Below are 21,974 nucleotides of genomic sequence, written 5' to 3' on the forward strand. Positions count from 1 at the left end.
ACCGGGGACAATCGTATCCATTTAAATGAAATTATGTCAAAGAAATTCTGCTAAAAGCTAAGAATATCATCCTGGTGCTAAATCAATTAATTATTTGACCGTCAAATACTACAGCCATGCCACTAACATGACTAAAAAAACCTGCTAAAAGACATGGATGAAATTTCACTGAAGCCACGATGGAATTTCCCTCAATACCTATCAGACAGTCGTACTCGTCTGGTCTTTACCTGACATACCCTGATGATTCTTCCGCCTCACCGAGCTGAGCTCTTCCTCCAGGCTTTCAGAGTGAATCTGTCAAGTGAAACTGTCTCTGGGACGAATAACACGGCTGTGCAGTTTGCCTCGAGATCAGATGACTGACAAGCACAGCGGCAATCAAACATGGATAGGAAGTGGCTCTGAGTCTAAACCTCGGCAAAGAACAGACGCCGCATCCTGTGAAGTAGTCGGGCTGTAGATGTGAGGCGCAGGCAGCAAGCATTCCCACACGTGCTGCATACGAACACACACACACACACACACATCCATCATCCATATAACATATGGTGTTGGACTCGGCTGTCTCTAGGCCTTTGGATAATTTACGCAACAGGTACAGTCACTGAAGCCATCTGATTGGTCAAAGATGTATCCCAGGCCTGCTGATGATTCCCAGGGCTGAACTGTCCATGCTTTATTGATTGCTACACCAACTGTTGCAGTGGCAAGGGATCTAGTTAGTGAGCATTCTCGCTCTCTCCTGTTCCTTTTACTATAAAGGAAACACGACACAGGCACTGTAAGTGTTTTATTTACAATCAGCAACCTCACATCACAAACATGTTTTAGAAAAGTCACTCCAAAAAAAAAAGAAAAAAGAAAAAAAAGGTGTTGTATTATGTCATTCCTTTCTTCTGTGTGATAATAGCATAATGGGGGAACAGGGTGGGGGGCAGGTTTACATACATGAAAAGGTGCAATGGATGTTTCGCAGTGCCTTTCATGGACGCGTGCATTTGCAATCTGTGTGAAATTAATGTCTGATTTACTAAGGCAGCAGCTAGTGTAATTACGTAGTCAGCAACCGGGACTGCCTACTAATCGTATTTTGGGAGTGAAGGAGAGCCTAATGCACACTTGGGCTTGGAATTCCTCAAGGGTGGAGCCATTAACAAGCTCGGGAAAGAATAGACAGTTCAATGATGCTGAAATTTTCGAAGTAAGTAGATAGTGGCATTTTTTTTTTATATGGACGCAATTCAAAAATCAAGAACACAACAAAGGAAGAGCTTGCCTTGTTGCAAAGCAATCAAGCTTATTTTAATTCTTGGACCGCATGCATCTAAATTTGGTCTCATTAAAACATATTAAAGCATAAAAAACCCCAACACCTTTATATTTACTGTTTTAAGTGACCTAATGCAGTGTATTTCTTCAGAGAGACACAACAAGATTACTTCCTTTCAGAAAACAGATGAAAAGCAAATCCATGTTTATATCTACAGCCTAGTGCTATTATATGGATATTGCTATTTACACATCACAGGCACAAAATCTTCACCCAGACAACTTGTCACAATCTCTAAATACTTTTAAAATGGCCTGGTACTTATGTAGTACTTTTCTACTCTTACAGAGCACTCGCTGCACTTTTTACTACAAGCTGTTGTCACCCATTCAAACCATGTTTTATTCTTTGCCTTTAGATGTTTTTACCTCTTACAAATATATTCACACAATTTGGGTTTGCTGCCTTGTTCACATGTGTGCTGGAGAAAGTAGGGCTCGAATTACTGCATTGCTTTATTTCCTGAGCCCTTTGATGAACTGTGGTGATTAACTGTGTTATCCATTGATTTTTTAACCATAATGGGGGAGTTGTGGGAGGGATGGAGCTTCTTCAAGATGTGACAGTCATATTAGCTAGTTACTACATACTTGTTTCCAAAAAGCTGTTATTTTTGGTCTTTGAACTAATTTAGGGCAGCTAACACAGAGATAGCAGTGTTATTGAAAAGTTGTTCACTGGGTTCTTAATAAACTAATAGCCATTTTCCACTAGTACCTACTCGGGTCAGCTCGGTTTTTAGGACTTTCCATTTAAAGGTAGTACCTGCCACTTTTTTAGTACCTATTTAGCTGGGTTTCCAAGCAATCTGAGGCAATCCAAAAAATGTGATTTCAGCAGAGTGCATGCTACCAATTGGTTAGTCAGTAGAATCATGATTGAAATGGCTACACAAAAAAACAACACCAGGATTCCAGACTCTGACGAAAAGCCATACACTTAGCAGCAGGTTTACCTTCACCTCAACATGCTTCTGTGCTGTGCCTAACATGTGCAACAAAGCCACACGCATTCAGTGGTGCTCGATTTTAATTGAAAAATGACCCAAACCGAGTCAAATCGAGCCAAATAGCTAATAGCAGAAAAGGGGTTAATAATGACTCTGTATCGTCATGGTTAACATGTTCATCTAGTCTCAGGGTGTCACAATGCTAGTGTACTCACAGTGCCAATTCTAAGCCTAGATAAACAGGAGGGTTGTGCCAATTGAAACATGTGAATCCATCCGCTGAAGTGACTCCATGTAAAATAAGGCAACAGCTGAGAGTTTCTTCTTCTTTTCTTTACAAACATGCAGTTCAGTTAAATTTAATTTTATTTATATTGCCTTTTTTAAAACTTAAATCACCCACAACAGCTGCCGCAAGATGCTTGACATTGTACGTTAAATACATTTTAGTAAAGAACCCCAACAATCAGATGAACCTTTATGAGCAAGCACTTGGCAGCAGTGGAAAGGAAAAACTCCCTTTTAACATGAAGAAACCTCTAGCAGAATCAGGCTCAGGGAGCGGCGGCGATCGAGTCGGGGTGAGGAAAGGGAGGCAGGAAAAAAGCAGCTCTCCTTCACCAGTCAACGATGGAGGTACCCACTGTGACGTCACCATTTCTTTTGGACTCTTCATTTAAAATGTTGCCGTTAGCCGCCTGATAAAATACTAGAATTCCACCCACCAGAACTGAAGCACAAATTTCTTGGATAATTTGTAACCCCCAGCAGGTCTTTGTTAGATAATTCCATTAAAAATGCCCAAAAAATACCAACAGCACAAAAGTGGAGGAGAGGTCTAGTTCAGCCTGCAAACATCCTTTGTGATGCTGGAAAGTTGAGCACTTTCTAAGACACTGACTCCCTTTTGCAGCCTCAACTGACACCTAGCAGCACTGCAGTTTATGTCACTTCTGCATTGACTTCATTTTCAACTCTCGTTGCTTTTGGCCATGGAGCAAGCTCCAAAGATGCACATCAGTCTGGTATCACTTCATCTAGACAGGATTCTGACTTGGTGGCATTCAGGTAGTAGCTTTGCACCACTGGCTCATCAGCCAGGCACATAAATCAAATGTGTGAACCTGCAGTTCCTCTCATACTGAACAGTATTGCTATAGCAACAAGACATCATCAGTAGGGTCGAACTAACCTGTCAGGAAACATGGGTTTAATCTCTTGTCATTTAGTATGTGAACAATCCAGCATTAGATTCTGCTTCACAATGACAGGAGAAGGATCAAAAAACATTAATTTCATCACATCTGGGATCGACACAAATGGAACAGCAGTGCATTCTTTTGAAATTAATGTGTAATTAAATTAATTTTTCACACTTTGAAAGGCCATCCTGTGGACTTTGCAATGCTACCTTAGGTCCACTTCTAGATGGCTGTACAATGAGTTAAAAGCAAGGGCACTGCAGTAAAAAAAAGAAAAGAGATGAGTATCCCATGCCATTATATGGAACTGAATAATAAATACAGTATGTCATTTATCACACTGACAGTCATATTAGCTAGTTACTACATACTTATTTCCAAAAAGCTTCTATTTTTGGTCTTTGAACTAATTTAGAGCAGCTTTCTCTGCACACCTTTTTTCTGCTTTTGGTGTCTGGGCCTGGCAAATTGCATGAATAGTAATGCATCCAAATCAGAATCAAATACACTCGCTGGATACCTTCCTGCTTAACTTTCTCTCTCCCATGGGTAAAAAGGAAAAAAAAAAGGTTATTAAAGGAACTGGTTTAAAGAGTGATTTAATTCCAAATTCATGGGTAAGTGTAATAAAATGACTTTACATGTAATGTGTTGAATTTATTTTATGGTGTTTGCTCCAATAAAAGTTATTTTCCTTTATCTAGAGCAGTGGCTTCCAAATGGTGCGCCATGGGATTTTGTGACATTCAGACATTATTGCTGCAATGCAGAACAGCTCAGGAAGTTCTGAGTGAATTGTTAGAGGTTTTATGACAGAAAAGTCAGACATGTTCATATGTGGAGCAGCTAACCACATATAACCACCATAGCAGATGACTATATCCAGTAGCGGTTTTTGATAGGGGCAACACGGGCAGTTGCCCGTGGCGGCATCATGGACATCTCCAAAAGAAAAGTTGCTCGTACTCATGCTGCCCCAACATCAGCCAGCGCATTTTGGAGATGGAAAAGGCACTGATTGGTTTTCTGCCACCCATTTCCTGGGAGCGAGGGCGCCCTCCATTTGCGAGGTGCGACTGCTGCTTGCGACACAGGGAGGAGAGGGCAGGGCGGCAGGGGATTCTCTGGCTGGCTGGACCAGCATCTAATAACCAACTCACAAAATAAAACAAAATAAGACATTATGATACAGACATTTGTAATTTGTACCAATGTTTTTTCAAAATTCTATAAAGTGAGCGCAAGAGCCCTCGGTGCACCTGCTTGCTGCTGTGCTGAAGTCAAAGCAAACTTCATTGTCATCTTCGCTATATACAGTACAGTATATAGAGAGATGAGATGATGAGGCACCAGTTACAGCAGTGCAAGTAAACAAACAATAAATATAAGAAGAGTGAGAAAATAAATATACACTTTAGGATTAGGGGTAAAGGGATCAAAAACAATTTAAAATGTATAATTTACAGTTTGATGATTTAAAGTCTCACACACAACCCGTTGAAAGGGGAGGAGGGCCGGCTGCTTCCAATTAGAGCACATTTCATTCGTAATGTTGTAAATCCAAGCCCATTTTGTATTCCTCATCTGAGTCCTGAGTTGTGCGAAATCCCAGAAATAAACCCTAGACAAAGCTAATCTGTAAACTAAGGTTGTAGCACCCTCAAGGATTGACGTACGCTCGATGTAGTTATAAAACAGGGTTTATTCTGGTCTTGGCAACCCGTGAGAACTGCTCACAGACAAAACAATAAAACAAAAACATCACATCAAAATGCGCTCTTGTACGTAGTGTCAATCAATCAAAAAATCCTTAATTACAGAAAATAAACCATTTAAAATACACAAACCTCGTGAGCTGACATCCAGGAGGTGCTAAATAGTCCTTTATGGCCTTATTGCCTTATCTTCCATCTTCTTTGTCAATTATTTCCACTCTTTAAACGATATTTTCTCCATGTGTGGAGCTAACTGTGAGTTGCAGCATGCGGACACCATGTGCGCTAGCAAAAGAAAAGTGGCTGGGTGGAGACCCAAACAGCAAAGCTGTACCCTACACAGTTCACCACCAGAGGGCGCAAAGGAACAAAATCCAGACATACAGCTTAACAAATATTAAATGCAACAAACATCAAATGCAACAAACATCAAATGCAAAAGACCGTTACACTCCCACCAATCACTTGTGATTAAAAAGAATAAAGTATTACCTATGAACTAATGAACGGCTTTTGAATGAACTATCATGAATTATCCTTTAAGCAGAGTGCGGTGGAGAATCTTCTTCCGCTTCCATCAGAATGACTGTCTTCTGAATGGGTCTTTCCAGGTGCACAGGTTTGGAGGTACGTTTTCCTGCTCTAACCAGGGTTGGATCACTCAGCAGCAATTTCACCTTCCTCACTTTTCCATCCTTTCCAGGATACACTTCAATGATCCTTGCCAACTTCCACTGGTTGCGTGGAGTTATCTCATCCTTCAGGAGGACAACATCATTGATCTTAGCATTTCTGTGCTCTTTGGTCCACTTCTGTCTGCCTTGAAGATTTAACAAATACTCCTTTTTCCACCTTGTCCAGAAAGTGTTGGCAAGTAGTTGAACACGACGCCACCTCTTACGGAGATAAAGATCTTCTTTCACAAACCTTCCTGGAGGTGGAGAGATGATTGTGGACTTCATGGTTAGTATGTGATTCGGTGTCAAAGGTTCTGGGTTTGATGGATCACATAGTTGGTCAGTAGTCAATGGTCTGCTATTAATCACTGCCATGACTTCATACAGGAATGTCCTCAGAGAGGAGCTGTCGAGTTGTTTGGCTGACTGTTCCAGAATGGACATGAGAACACTTCTTATGGTGCGAATTTGTCTTTCCCAGACACCACCCATATGACTAGATGCTGGGGTGTTCATGAGAAACTCACAGTCCAGTTTCCCTAGCTTGGCTTGATCCATTTCCTTAAATGCTCCAATAAACTCATTTCTAGTGCCGACAAAATTAGTGCCTTGATCGCATCTTATCTGGCGAACTGTACCTCTGATGGCCATGAATGCACGTAAGGAGTTCATGAGGAAATCTGTAGAGAGATCGTCAAGCATTTCAAGATGCACTGCTCTGGAGCACATGCAAGTGATTAGCAAGCCATAACGCTTTAGCTCCTTGCGGCCTTCTTTGACATAAAAAGGACCAAAGCAGTCCATCCCACAGTAGGTGAATGGCGGTGTGGTCTCCATCCGATCCTCTGGGAGGTCTTCCATCTTCTGCTGCTCTGTGCGCCTTCTGAACCTTCTGCATTTTACACATTTATAGATGTAAGATGACACAATCTTGCTGCATCCAAGAATCCAGAATCCGTTAGCTCGAAGTTCATTCATGGTGATCCCTCGTCCTTGATGGTATGTCTTCTCGTGATAATGCTTGACCAGTAATGCCGACACGTGACTGTCTCTTGGCAGGATCGCGGGATGCTTGACATTGGGGTGCAAAGCTGCATGTGTTAAGCGTCCGCCTACCCGAAGAATGCCTTGGTCATCAAGAAATGGACATAACTTGTGTAACTTGCTAACCTTGTCTTTCATCTGCATCACATCATGATGTTGCAAGGTTTTTATTTGCTGAGCAAAGGCTGTTTCTTGAACCATCTTTATGATTGTTAACTCTGCTTCCTTTCTCTCTTGTAGGCTACTGATGTCGTGTGATCTACTCTTGTGATCCTTTGCTTCTTTCACATAGCGCTTGAGTCTAGCAACTGCCTTAATCATCCTAGACCAGTCGGAAAACTTGTGTAAGCGATCTAACAGTGACCTTTGTTCCTCCCCTTGTATCTTGTGGACTTGAACCTTCTTAACCTCCGGGTCACTGGTTGATAACTCTCTCACCTTAATTTCCCCACTGGGTATGACCTTTTGCCAAAGGAGGTCTGGGCCTTTGAACCAGTTTGATGCTACAAGTTGTTCTGCTGTAAGACCTCTTGAGGCGTGGTCTGCCGGATTATCTTCGGAAGTTACATACCTCCATTGGGTTGAATCTGTGCTTTGTTCGATGCGTTCCACTCGGTTTGCAACAAACACATGAAATCTTCTGGCTTCATTGCTGAGGTATCCGAGTACCACCTTCGAGTCAGTCCAATACCTTTCTTCTGAAATTTCCATTTCCAATTCCCTTTTCAGCATGTCACCAGTGCGCACAGCAACAACAGCCGCCGACAACTCAAGCCGAGGTATAGTTGTGACTTTGGTTGGTGGAACTCTTGATCTTCCCATCACCAATGAGCAGTGGACTTCACCAGTTGTGCTTGAATGATGAAGTTCGTAGTGCTGTGCCTTGAAGTTCGAAGGAATGTAGCATCTGTGAACCTTTACGTCTGCAAGGTTTCCCAGATCACGCAACCAATACTCCCACTGAGGTCGAAGTCTGTCAGGTAAGTTATCATCCCAGCTGAGTTTATCTCGACACATTTGTTGCAAAATCTGCTTTCCCAGCAGAATGAAAGGTGACACAAACCCAAGTGGATCGAACACAGAGGCGACTGTGGCCAATACTCCTCTTCTGGTGAGTGGTTTGTCCTTAACAACTACTCTGAACTGAAATTGATCTGACGCCACACACCATTGTATGCCAAGTGCTCTTTCCATGTGTACTTCACCGAGTGCCATATCTAGCTCTTTGGGAGCTGCAGCGCATTCTTCTTTCGGAAGCGAAGCTAGAACTTTGGTGCTGTTTGAGATGAACTTGTGCAACCGAAGTTTGCCCATGCTGCAGAGTTTGCGTGCTTCATTAACCAGCTGTATTGCCTGATCTTCAGTGTCAACACTTGCTAGTCCGTCATCAACATAGAAGTTGGTTTTGATGATCTTCATTAAAACTTCCTTCCCCTTCAGCTGCAAGATGCTTGAGGCCATAGTTGGCGCAACCTGGAGAAGATGCTGCTCCAAATAGGTGTACCTTCATCCTGTAGACAGTGAATGGAGTTTCAAGGTCACCGTTCTCCCACCACAAGAACCGTAGGTAATCTTGGTCACAAGCATGCACATGGAATTGGTGGAACATGCGTTCGATGTCACACATGAAAGCCACTGGGCCTCTTCAGAAGCGACACAAGACTCCGATCAAGGTGTTTGTTAGCTCTGGACCAGTGAGGAGATGGTCATTTAAGGAAGCGCCTTGGAACTTGGCAGAGGCATCAAAGACGACACGAATCTTTCCGGGTTTTTGTGGATGATACACACCATGGTGTGGGATGTACCAAACTGGTGTCTTGTCAATGTCTTGCTCTGGGACCTTTTCAGCATCTCCATGGGCTAGGATCTCATCCATAAATTTCTTATAGTCCATATAGTACTGCTTGTTACTCTTGAGCCTTTTTTCTAAACATTTGAGGCGATGAATAGCACATACCTTGTTGTTTGTCAGGTTCGGCCTTTCGCTCTTAAATGGGAGTGGCATTTCAAAATGACCATCCTCCTTGTGCCTAATGCCGGCCTTCATCCTTGTTAAAAACTTGAGATCTTCTTGAGAGACCTTTGTGTCTTCTGGTGCTTTCTCAACAAAGTCAGACTCCAACATCTTTAGGACCTCTGTGGGAGAGATCATTTCCTTTATTTGAGTTCTGTAGACATAGTGAACCTTGTTGGTGAGATTTGAAGAGGGATTAATGTCAGGCACCACTTCCTTCACAATGACTTGGTGACTTATTCCGAAGGCGTCTCCATAATCGAGACATGGATTGCCATAACCAACAATACTCCATCCCAGATCAGTTCTTTGGGCAAACGGCTGATTTTCCTTTCCAGACACAACCTCATGAGGAACAAGTGCTTGGGGGCAGTTGTACCCAATCAGCAGACCAACATCACAGCTTTGTAGTGGAGCGATCTCACTTGCAATGCATTCAAGATGAGACCATGCCTTAGCTGTTGCGGGCGATGGAATGTGATCTTGGTTTGCGGGAATAAAGTCTCTGGCATACGTCACTGGTAGAGAAATGGTCTTATTTGAGTAGAACCCTCTGACTTGTAGACCTGAGAGCTTGCGACAGGACACAACTGTGTTTCTTGAAGACATAGTAGTGAGCTTTAGCTGAGTCGATTCACCTTTGATATGCAGAGCTTGTGCCGTTTCTTCAAGAATAAAGGTCGTATCGCTCTGTGTATCAAGGAGCGCGTACACAAGAATTTGGAAGATGTGTGAGTGTCGTCAACATTCTGTGTGACTCTGTTAGAAGTTGCTTCACTTGTTGTTGGTGTGACACTGTTGTCTTGTGAGACATCTGCGTTCGTTTGTCTTGTCCTGTCACTGTTCTTGTGGGGATTTCTCCTTGTTCTTTCTTCCTTCGTGCGACTGTCACGAAGACATGTTGGATGTCTTTTATTACATGTGTCACAGGTTTCTCTCCCTTCACAATCCTTGGAGCGATGACCAGAGTTCAGACAGCCAAAACATAACTTCTTGTCTTGAACAAACTTAAGTAGGCTGTGACCCGACCTTTCACAGTACACACAACTAGCACTAACAGTCCTTTCATTTGAGTTAGTTGCTAGCACCTTTGCTCCATTGCCTCTGTTCCTTGTTGTTTTTGCCCCTTCAGTTTCACTTGGCTTCAGAGCAAAGAGAGATGTTATGGGATTACAGGCAATTTTGGCTTCCCGTGAGATGAAATCTACAAACTGGCTGAAGCATGGAAAGGTGTGAGTCTCTTCTTGCACTTCTGTAACCTTTCTGTTCCACCTTGAAGTAAGCCAATCTGGAAGTTTTGCGAGCATTTTTTGGTTTTCATTGCAGTCATTGAGCACTTCAAGCCCCTTCATTTGCGACATGGCTGTCTTACAGCAGCAAAGGAAGCCAGCAAATGCTTGAAGTTCCATACTGCCTTTAGAGCTTATCTTAGGCCATGCGTCAAGTTTGTCTCTGAAGGCCTTTGCTACAAGGAAGGGATTGCCATACCTCTCTTCGAGAACTGTCCATGCTGCATAGTATGCAGACTCTGTGCCAAGCGGGAAGTAGCCTTCTATTGCCTTCCTTGCAGGTCCACTTACATATTTCCTCAGATAATAAGTCTTCTCTTCAGTTGGTATATTTTTCCTGTCAATCAGAGTCTGAAAGGAAATTTTCCAATCATTATATCTGATAGGGTCGCCACTGAATATTGTTGGCTCTGGTACCGGAAGACGACTTGCATTAAGAGACACTGCAAATGCTTTGACCAGATCTTCTGTGTTCACCTCTCGGTGCGGTGTCACATTTCGTGGCGAGGAACACCGTTTCATATGCTGGTCATTGTTTTCAGACTTGACTTCATTTTTCTTATCAGATCTGTGGTGAAGTAGGTTGTATATTTCTTCATCTGAACATTCACTTTGTTCATACACCTGCTGTCGAGCCTTTGCTGCATTCAGCTTTTTTACAGTCTCAAGTCGCTCTATTTCTCTGCACTTAGCGTCTAGAGCCTTTTGTCTTTGTGCTATTTCTGCTTCTTGCCTTTCAACTTCCTTCATATGGATTTCTTGTTCAAGCAGAACTTGGAGAGCAGCCTCATTTGCTGCAACTTCAGCAGCTGCATCTTGTCTTTTAGCCGAGAGCTGGCTGGAGTGTCTAGAGGAAACCCTCGAATGAGAAGAGAGCTTAGTGTGGTGTGACTTAACACTCATCCTGTCTGAGGCTTCTAACTTAGGTATACCTCAGTCTCCTTCCATTTTTCATCCCTTTGACTTTTCACATCTGAGGCTACGGATTTAGATGAAGACTCAGCGTCCTTCCAAAGTTCTTCATCTCTTTTAACCTCCGCACTACTTGGGCTTGGACACTTTCCTACAGATTCGATAATTGTCTTTGTTATGGCTTCACACGTATCCATCCTTCGTCTTGTGTCACTATCTGGAGATTCAATACGTCTCAAGTCATCATAGGCTGCATTCACATCCTTAGAAGCACTCAAAACCTTGGAAACATGTTCTTGTAGCAGATCCTTTGAGCATTGACCATCTATAGCTCCTTTGGCATCCTTAATGACAACCTTCCACTTCTCATAGCGCACACTGAAACGATGTGCAGCCTTCTTTATGTGCTCACCGTACAGTTCTTTGCCCTTTTCCGTCAATGTACGGACTCGTTGGCTCTGTCGTGCTCTTTGTGAGGTAGTAGAAACATCATCAGCTGTGCCTTCAACTGCTTGTAGTTGCTCATCTGCAGAGAGTTGTTCCACATCACCCTTTTCACTGACTTCTGGATTAGCCTCAAACTCTGCCATTGTTGGAGGGGTTTGGGTTTTTTTGTATATCTTACTTAGCCTTAATGTAATGGTGCAGCAGCTTAAATTTGATTTGGTAGTTGAGGAGCAAATGAATATTAATCTACATTTACTGTTACAACTTTAAGGCACAGTAATTACTATTACTCCTTAAACATCACTTAACGTGTATACTTAAGTCACATTACATATCTTGTCCAAGCCAGTAATACTGTTTCATACAGCAACTGCTGAAGCCCACCATATGCACAATACACAGGTTACTCATCACAACATTAACTTAACACTGTATGAATATCAGTCACTTGAACAGCAGAAATGTAAACAATGAGAAAGAAAGAAAAAATATGAAATATTCCAGTCCTTTGTTCATTTATAAAAGGAAACTTATCTTAATTATTTTTACATTCCTTTTCCTTTTTATTTCTCTTTCTTGTGGTTAATTATATTCAGTCCTTTAACTGAGGCAACACTTATTTTCGGGGCACCTGACTTTCCTGCGGGGCTGCGTCCTTCATCTACCCGTGCAGAGCGGAGTTCTCACTGTAGCACCCTCAAGGATTGACGTACGCACGATGTAGTTATAAAACAGGGTTTATTCTGGTCTTGGCAACCCGTGAGAACTGCTCACAGACAAAACAATAAAACAAAAACATCACATCAAAATGCGCTCTTGTACGTAGTGTCAATCAATCAAAAAATCCTTAATTACAGAAAATAAACCATTTAAAATACACAAACCTCGTGAGCTGACATCCAGGAGGTGCTAAATAGTCCTTTATGGCCTTATTGCCTTATCTTCCATCTTCTTTGTCAATTATTTCCACTCGTTAAACGATATTTTCTCCATGTGTGGAGCTAACTGTGAGTTGCAGCATGCGGACACCATGTGCGCTAGCAAAAGAAAAGTGGCTGGGTGGAGACCCAAACAGCAAAGCTGTACCCTACACAGTTCACCACCAGAGGGCGCAAAGGAACAAAATCCAGACATACAGCTTAACAAATATTAAATGCAACAAACATCAAATGCAACAAACATCAAATGCAAAAGACCGTTACAAAGGTGTAGGTCCATTAGGTTATGTTGTGGTGATCCTCGGGTTGGGGGATGGGTGATCTGGAGTGCAAAATTAAACACTCCCCCTGCCAGAGGGGTGTTCGCCCAGGGCACCAAATAGGCTAAGACCACCACTGACTATATCACCTAAAGAAAAGCCTGATATCTTCCTTATGGCTTGAGATGGATTGGCAATAGACATCAGCCTCACAGGTATCAGCTGTTATAGGACAGTATTGGAGCCAGTCCTTCATTATTTTTCTAAAAGGTAACTTACTTATGTGTCTGTAGTTACTCACCAGAACATATAGTTTTTTTACACTACTCATTACATTACTTTTGGGTTACTCTGCAAAATTACCCGAAATGCACTGTCTCATATTTACCAGTTAACAACATAAACCTGAGGCTATAGTCCAGCACACTTATATTATACAAATCCCTTTGCTAAAGAGGACACACATAGGATATTTTTTTCAGTATTTATGTATGAACACAAAGCCCACAACACAAAGCAATGATGAAAATCAACCCAAAGAGCATTCAGTGATGACCACAGTGATTTTACTGTAGGTTCCAAACTTGACTACTCATCACTGCTGTTGTTATCTGTTGGAGATCAGGCTCTGATTTCTGGGTTAGGGTCAGCATACACTTAGCTTTAAGATCACTCTTGTGATGTTGCCTTTGTAGATGTTTGCAAAGAGCAAACTAAAATTCAGTCATTTCTGTCCTAGAGGCAGTTTGAACTCCATATCTCTGCTTTAGATTGCGCCACCCCACACTAGCAGTTGGCTTATGTTAACATGGAAGCTAAAGATGCACCGTGGTTCAGATTGGTGGCCTTTGGAGGTAGGCCCAGTTTCTCTCTGAAGAGATGAGACTTCAGAAGCAGCAGTATAGTTTGCTGGATTGTGTGAAAGAGCTTATTAAGTCAGCGGAGTCAAGGCATAGGCTAGTGAACTGCTGTAATTAGCCAGTATCTGCATCTGTGCAGCACACCCCAAATCCTACGCAACAGTGATATAAAATGCTAGAATTCTGCTAAATAATACTGATGCCCCAAATTCCTGGATACCCTGTACTTTACATCAAAGCAAACAGCACAAACAAGCTTGGCAGGTCTAGTTCAAACAGCTATTGGCTATAGCTGTTTGCCACACCTGTCAGTGAAAGCACCCACACTCCTAACTTCAGTAACATGCTAGAGCTGTAAAAAAAGTAACCTCTTAGAATTGTTATGAAGGGGGAAATTATCCACACATGCCAAAATTACATTTGGCCATATCTTTACTTTGAGATACAGAGACCGCTCGCTTCTGTAGTTCTGTCGTCAAGAAGAAAAAAAAAATTGTTGAAAAATCTGTAATGTTTTGTGGTACTATAGACTATGTGCACGTTAGCATATGCTACTTCCGGTGCGGAAACTCCTGTGGGGAGCTTTGTTTCCGGTGTCCTATTCACGCCTTGTTTACGGTCCAAAACAAGTTTAGCAAATGAATGACTCAAGCGGCGATTTACATTTCTGTAGATGTTTTGGGCATTTATCCAATATATCTGTAAATGATATTCATCGACTTGTCGATATTTTTCCCCCGCGTCTCAGAGCAAAAGAGAAAAGGGATTCAAATTTTATATTTCTCAGTATCTGTAAACAGCGGTCCCTCGTTTATCGCGGGTGTTATGTTCTAAAAATAACCAGCGATAGGTGAAATCAAGTAGCCAATTTTATTTTTTAAAAACGTTTCGTCGACATCATAGACATACAGTACTGCACTTCAGAGTCACACTGCTAGCGATCGATGCAGCGATTCTGTACTGTACAGGAGAGACATCACGGAGGAGATCGTCTGCAGCGATCAGGACACAATGTGATGTAAAAAAAAAAAAATAAACATGCAAACTTGCACTAAAAAATCTGCGAAACAGCGAGGTGAAAGGTGAACCGCGTTATAGCGAGGGACCACTGTAATTTTGAAGGTAAGTCACAACATACCCTTCGTAAATACTAATGCATAGAAAACGTTACCAGCAATCGTTCATTTTTTGTGTGGCTTTTTTTCACGGTTTGTTAACATGCTGTGTAGGTGTGTACTTGACTAGCTGATCTCGACATAACAGGGAAACATCTGGTTTGACTATTCTTCACCTGTGGTTTGAATGCTGAACATTTGCCTGTTTAAATCATAATAACTGTCACTATACAGAGATGTGCTTCTGAATGTGGATGATGTGTCTTCTGCTGCAGTAATGCAGTTCTGCCTGTGTTGAGTGATGTAAACAACTGATTGATCTAAACTCTTTAAACGTCAAAATTGATCATTAGATTTTTTATGACACAACAGTGGTGAGTGTTCCCACCTTCTGCTCTTTGTAACTTAACGCGATCTTTCCGTTTTCGAGTTTTGGACATGATTTTGGAGTATATCTTCGCAGTAGCGATTGACCGCAAAGTAAAGCTACCGGAAATGTACAACCCTACATCTGGTCTCAAACCAGGAAGTTAGCATTTTCTCGTGCTAACTTCTCGTATAGGCCCTCAAATTATGAAACAAAGCTCAAACTCAGGGATAACATGCTTCAAGTCATACAAGAGAATCCAAGCTGTTTGTAATAATTCTATTAATTCTGATTGACTGTCAGGTGTAATATCAATCTATGCGTTGGAGTGGGTGTTAAAATGCTCTTTAAGTCATTAGTGATTACAGTGTACTATAAGCAAACTGTGCCTTCACACAGCAGAACTGGTTGCTTTGATATCATGGTGCAGTGTCTGCGTTACCACTCAAACAGTGCAGACGCCAGCTTTGAGTCATATGGAGCCGTGCCTGTTACTAGCTGCTATAGCTCTCTACATTAACACTGCTAGTATCAAAACCATTAAAATACACAAAGTTCACCAAATTAAATCCCTGCTTCCTGCTCTTGCCAAGAAACGCTTGCTAATATTTTGGAATATGCCAAGTATTTGGATACAGGGATGAAAGTCTGGTGGGAGTGAGCTGTTGGTTTTACTAATGAACAAATGTTCCTCACCAAAAACTGGTAAGGGGAAAGTTAGCTGGCAAGGGTGTATATGAGGGCCGCTGGTTAGATTCTGAACTTTAATCAGCTGCTGTTAAATGATGGAGTACATGGTAGATCAAAAACAAGGCACTGTTGAAATATCAGGTACAATACGCACAGCATGTGCTAAAGGAACGGGCCTGTAGCAGGAAGGCAAGGCAAGGCAAGGCAAGTTTATTTGTATAGCACAATTCAACAACAAGGCGATTCAAAGTGCTTTACAGAGACATTAGAAACAAGAACAAATAAAAAGCATGATTTAAAATTGATTAAAACAAGCAAATAAACTAACTAACTAATTAACAAACAAACAAAACAGTATATAAAATCAAAACAGATAAAATCAGAACAGTAGATAAAATCAGTAGTTAAATGTAAGTTTTGAATTTTAAGCTTAAAGTGTGGATTTGGTGCTTTATTCAAATGCAGCTGAGAACAGGTGAGTCTTCAACCTGGATTTAAATAAACTGAGTGTTTCAGCTGATCTGAGGCTTTCTGGGAGTTTGTTCCAGATATAAGGAGCATAAAAGCTGAATGCAGCTTCTCCGTGTCTGGTTCTGACTCTGGGAACTGATAAAAGACCGGATCCAGATGACCTGAGGGATCTGGATGGTTCATACTGGGTCAGGAGGTCATTGATGTATTTTGGTCCTAAACCATTCAGAGCTTTATAGGCCAGCATCAGAACTTTAAAGTCTATCCTCTGACGGACAGGCAGCCAGTGTAAAGACCTCAGAGCTGGACTGATGTGGTCCACTTTTTTGGTCTTAGTGAGGACTCGAGCAGCAGAGTTCTGAATGAGCTGTAGTTGTCTGACTGATTTTTTAGGTAGACCTGTAAAGATGCTGTTACAGTAATCAAGCCTACTAAAGATGAATGCATGGACTAGTTTTTCCAGGTCCTGTTGAGACATCAGATCTTTTATCCTTGATATATTCTTGAGGTGATAGTAAGCTGACTTTGTTATTGTCTTAATGTGTTTTTCTAAGTTTAGGTCTGCATCCATCACTACACCCAAATTTCTCGCCTGGTTTGTGGTTTTTAGATGTATAGATTGAAGTTCTCTGGTGACCTGTAATCGTTTTTCTTTGGCGCCAAAGACTATTACCTCAGTTTTGTTTTTGTTTAGCTGGAGAAAATTGTGGCACAACCAGTCATTGATTTCCTCAATGCATTTACCAAGAGCCTGTACAGGGCCTCGGTCTCCTGGTGACATTGTGATATATATTTGTGTGTCATCTGCATAGCTGTGATAGTTTATTTTGTTGTTGTTTATAATCTGTGCCAGTGGGAGCATGTAGATGTTAAACAGAAGGGGTCCCAAGATGGAACCTTGGGGAACTCCACATGTGATACTTGTCTGCTCAGATGTGAAGTTACCTATTGATACAAAGTATTTCCTGTTTTCTACGTATGTTTTGAACCAGTTTAGTACAGTTCCTGAAAGACCTGTCCAGTTCTCCAGTCGTTTGAGTAATATGTTGTGGTCAACTGTATCAAATGCTGCACTGAGATCCAGTAAAACTAGGACTGACATTTTTCCACTGTCTGTATTCAGACATATGTCATTAAACACTTTGGTCAGAGCGGTTTCAGTGCTGTGGTTCTGTCTAAAACCTGACTGGAAGGCATCGTAGCAATTATTCTGTTTTAAGAAGTAACTGAGCTGTTGAGAAACTGCTTTTTCAATGATCTTACTTAAAAACGGGAGATTTGAGATCGGCCTGTAGTTGTTAATTTGTGTCTTGTCAAGATTGTCCTTTTTCAGTATAGGTTTGATTACAGCAGTTTTTAGTGATTCTGGAAACACACCTGATAATAAAGAAAAGTTGACGATCTGTAACAGGTCTGACTCTAAAGTCTTTGAGACCTTTTTGAAAAAACTTGTTGGCAGGACATCTAAACAGCAGGAGGAGGAGTTCAGTTGACCTAAGATGTCCTCCAGGTCTTTGCTGTTAATAGGTTGAAACTGTTTCATGGTGTTTAAACAGTTTTTTGGTGGACACAGTACATATCCTGGATCTGCTGTTGATGTACCAATTGCTTGTCTAATTTTTTGGATTTTTTCAGTGAAGAATTTGGCAAAGTCATTGCAGGCCATGGTCGAATGAAGTTCAGCTGCCACTGACACAGGAGGGTTTGTTAGCCTGTCAACTGTAGAAAATAAGGCTGAATTATGGTACGTTATAGATTCAGATGTTTGTTTTGCCAGACTACAGTTGAAAAAGTATTTATTAAATATACATTTCATTACATGTTTCATGTCCAAACATAAAAATTGGATTACAGGAGTGAAACTGGATAAAATACTACAGAGAGTCAACAAATCCTCCAAAAGTATATGATAAACTAGGCTTCCCAAAGCTGTATCAAGCCTTTAAATCTTTCTTTTGATAGTGTTGAGCTGCTGTTTCTACAATTAAAACTGGTCAGGGCTGGATGCAAAAACTCAGTGGTCAAGGTTTTAACCTAAATGCATTCTAGAGTCACATATTAATCCTCTCCATAGTAGTAGGCTGACTGATATGACTCAGTAACCAGAAAGCAAACTATTTACAAGTACATTTGGGGATTTTTGGGACAATAAACATATTTAATCAAATGCTTGAAATGGCAAAGTATAGAAATAATCTATATGCAGTGACTTGGTAACCTACTTTGCACCATAAGCTGTATTTAAGAAATGCAAGTAGCCACTGTGATGACACATTGCTCTTCAAACTTCCACTTTAAATTCAACAACATATGGTAAACGGTAATAAATCAGCTAATAAATGTGTATAGCAGGCTGTAGCTCACCAAAACCAGAGCAGCGACTTCTAGGGTGGGCTGTTAGTAAGATTAACCACACAGCCCCTTTTACTTATCGGATAAACGCATTAAAATGCTCCAAATGCACCAACATTACTACTGTAGCACAGTCAAGTGGTCCAGACTATAAGTCAGCACTCAGTGAACCCCAATCTGTGCCTTTGCGACTTCATAACTGAGCTGTGGTGGTTCCTATATATTTCCATTTTGCAATTATACCGTCGGTGAAATTTCACCGCCACTGACTACCAACGGTGACACTATTACACTATCATGCTTGGATACGTGCTTGAATTTAGACACCTGTAGTAACAGGATTGAAAACACCTGAATTCAAAGATCAAGACGTGCGGCCCAATACAATGTCTGACTGTTAGACTTAAATAGTGTAGACTACAGAATTGTACACAAATTCTCCCCGTACAAAGGAAGACAAAGGAAGAAATTAGCTGTAGTCACCAAAAGCATTTTTGTTCTGCTGTCAATTTGTGCATTTTAACGTGCGAGTCTATGAGGACTTACTCACTTTTGGTGCCAGGCTCAAGTGGCCATTACAGGAAGTGCAGTTTTTAGCATTTGACTTTTCACTCTTTTTCTTTGGGTCCAGTTTTAGACTCATTTGTAAATATATCTTGGCATGAATTCTATAAACAAAACTGCTTTTGGTAGTTTTTTGCCCACAAACATAAAATAAAGTACCAGTGTTTCCATGTGAGAGGATTTACACTGATTGTAAAATTCTGAAATAATACCATTGCTTAAAGCAATATGACCAGCAGCAACTAATTATATTTCAGTCTTTTTATTTTGTTCTTACTTTTATTCATATTCTAAGGTAACACATCATATGTCATATTATATTTGACTTTATGCGAATATTATCTACGGTGGCCCCTAGAGACAAAGCACGTACAAACTCCAAACACTTGCAAACTCCAAAACACTTGCAAACTCCAAAACACTTGCAAAATCCAAAACACTTGCAAAATCCAAAACACGTGCAAATTCCAAAACACTTGCAAATTCCAAAACACTTGCAAATTCCAAAACACAACGGAAGTGCTCCAGGACGCTAGGGGCAGTGTTGAGCTCGATTTGCAAAATAAACGGCAAGTTTGTCTGTATGGGACGGTCTAGTCTCCGTCGCGCTTCCCAGGTTGCCTAGCAACCATGATACTAACCGCTGGAAACGTGTCATACAACTTTGTTTGACAGAAATGAAGGAGAACATATTTTGTTAATTTGTTTGTTTGTTTCTACAAGAGCTTTGTGTGATTTGATAAGTATCTGAGGCTGAGACCACAGGACAGTAAAACATGATTTTTGGGCTTCATTTCTGTACTGAACAGTCATTTAAGATTAGCTAGTAAATAAGAATTAGCTAATGTTGTTCATGAGACTAAAGTCATATCACTTTGGTAATGTAAATATAATATGGCCAATATTATGGTTATTATATTAATCATTATTAGCTATTACAGCAGTGAACATGAACTCTGTGTCAAATACTGAGCTTCAGTACAGATTCAAGTTGCAGTTATTTATATGTCTTATCACCTTAAATCTTCACTCAAAGACAAGTGTCTTTGACAGTGTATATATAGGTGTATCATATATAAGAGACAAATGTTGTTCCTTCAGTATGTTGGCATTACTAAATTTGGCTCATTGCTTACATATATTTATAAAAAGAAAATGTACAAGCTGTGATAAATGTTTCTGATAAAATGAAGAGTAGACTGATATATTGAATATTCCTTTATTGGGTGAGAAAATCAGACCATGTCATAACTGCTTTAAGTCATACAGAATAGATATCAGAGCCTTAAACAGGCTGACTTCTGCTAAATGGGTCAAACTGGGCAGAAAGTATACAAACACATAACATTCTTATAGAATATGATGTAACCCTATAGATCAACTTACCTCAGAATATATAAAGCATATAAACAATTAGAGCAATATGATGCAACAAACACAGCAGTACTACTAATCCAAAATACTCAAAGCTTCATAGAACTGAAACAAACATTTATTTTTAGGTCCATTCTGCTGCTGATACATACTTTAGGTTTCTGAATGTTAAACTTGTTGCTGCCTTTCATAGTGTGTAACTTGAAGGCCCTGAGTACTTTCTCCCACACTGAAAACACTGGGAGGATAAAATTATTTGAACATTACTTAATAAGACTGATTCAGGACAGACAATTAGTTATGTTAAACTTTTTCTAGCAGTCCTTCACAAACAGGGAACAGTCTGTCTATTCTCTCCATCTGTCAGCTGCTGCTGGCTCTTCCTCCTCCTCTTCCTCACACACTGATGAGTTTGTCCTGGTGGATCATCAGGGGTACAAAGCCTCACAGATGATGTGCAGCAGTGGGTCCCTCAGTCTGTCCTCACTCTGGACACTTGCAGTTGTCACACATGGAAATCAAATGTGTGATAAGCTGCAGGATTCAAACACAAGTGTAACTTATAAATGAATGTTCATACTTTTATTACACAATCAGAGAGAAAGAAACAGAGAGAGAGAGTGAAGGACAGACAGACAGGTGACAGTCTCAGGTGTATACACTGCTGCAAAACAGCACAAAAGAAGGAGGATTTAGTGTTTGTGTCATTACGAAACAAAAAGAGTTCCCAGATGGTACAGTGGACACATGTGTGACTCCTGTGATTAAAGCATCTTTCTTTCAGCTTAACGAGTGAACCGTCAGCTCGTTCAAACACACGTTAAAGTCCGTTTGGCTCGACACCACCAAATAGAGGCAACAATATAACATAGCTAACATTAACAGTGCAGTGAATCCTGCTTGTGCCGTGATACTCAGGACTGCAAACCGAGCAGCATCACTGACTTTCAGCCTGTTGTGTTTGTGGATATATGACTGACTTTAATTATCCATAAAATCATCACATTCTCAGTAAGATTAAAGTCAACTATTGAACGGCGTATATTTTGAAGTAAAGGCTTTAAAACCAAGTTAGTACAAACATCGCTAATGTCACATAACTTTCCCGATATGTGGCCAACAGTAATGTGTTAATGTTCTTCATTATAACAACATTTGCGCATAAATAAGTGACATAATATTCAGTACTTACTTCTGAAAGTTTACTCTTCGGCGGCTCTGCTTCCGCCGTTTTTTTCGGTAAAATTATCCACACCACCGCCGCGCTGTGAAATCTGGGATATGTTTGGCCCATCCTTAAAATTCAGGGAAATTAAGGAAGCATTTGAGGGCCGCATTTCGAGCAGCCTTTGAATTGGGACAGCCTTCGTCGTGTTGCTGTGCCGTAATCGGCCTTAAAAT

General features: G+C 40.9%; 1 pseudogene; it reads right to left on the minus strand.

Moving 5' to 3' along the window:
• Positions 1-10,470: 10,470 nt before the first annotated feature.
• LOC146547739 (uncharacterized) lies at positions 10,471-11,725 on the minus strand (annotated as a pseudogene).
• Between the last annotated feature and the right edge of the window lie 10,249 nt (positions 11,726-21,974).

The sequence above is a fragment of the Mchenga conophoros genome, linkage group LG23 (genome assembly GCF_057382185.1).
Source record: "Mchenga conophoros isolate Kocher_MC1m ecotype Shallow Benthic linkage group LG23, M_conophoros_male_GT1.1, whole genome shotgun sequence".
NCBI classification, from domain to species: domain Eukaryota; kingdom Metazoa; phylum Chordata; class Actinopteri; order Cichliformes; family Cichlidae; genus Mchenga; species Mchenga conophoros.